A 974-nucleotide genomic window follows, 5' to 3' on the forward strand; every position below is an offset into this window, starting at 1 on the left:
GGTCAAGTAGAAAAAGGAGCACGTCCTCGATTCCTTATAAATTTCCAAAACCAGTGACCAAGTATCCAGGTGGTATGACTCGCGTTAAAACCAGTTTAAAATAGTAAAAATATGAGAAAAGACTTCTCAAAAGTAGTAGTGAAAATTCCTATTTCAATACCAGGATTGTACCACAAAACAAGTGAATATGCTCAAATAATGCAAGCATGACATTACCAACATCTAAACAAGATACATGCAGCCATAAGGAAATACCAAGTCCTAGCACACAAATAAGTCAAGGGACTAACCTAGGATCCAATCGTTCCTCGAATACGGCCTCGGATCCAATAATAGATAACATGTGAGATGACATCATAAGCCTACCGCAAAATAAAAGCGAGACAATCAGGACATGGCTCAAAATTAGATAGGGGAGAAATATCTCTTGGATTGATGCCTTACCCCAAAATAAGCCACCTCAGCTCCCAACAAGCACATCTAAACCACACCTACGACTACGAAGAGCCCTAGAGGCCATATGTACAAGCATAAAGAGTATCCTATCCATAATAAGTCCTACCTGAAGCTACGCCTAGCTAAGAGGGCAATAAACACCTGATAAAGAACTTAAGGCTCAAACCTAGCCTAAGGTCATCAATAACAATCCTAAATAGGATAATAATGCTAAACCAACACCACAACCAAGGTCCACAACCCAATCTAAAGATTTCACGGAACTATTCTAGCCTAAAACTCACCTAAAAATAAGAAAACGGGATCGGATGAGAAGAATGCTAACCTCAAAAAATACTCACCTAAGTCACCTGTAAAATATACTACATGATATCTAATAGAGTTCAGTCAAAAAGGGAGAGACTATAACCTACCTCAAAGCCGATCATGCGCGCTTCGAATCCACCACAATGAAGATCTAGTCCTCAGAATCGCCTACAATCGCCGCCATGCTAACAAAATGTTAATCACCTCATCAT

The sequence above is a fragment of the Solanum dulcamara genome, chromosome 3 (assembly GCF_947179165.1).
Source record: "Solanum dulcamara chromosome 3, daSolDulc1.2, whole genome shotgun sequence".
Classification (NCBI taxonomy): Eukaryota; Viridiplantae; Streptophyta; class Magnoliopsida; order Solanales; family Solanaceae; genus Solanum; species Solanum dulcamara.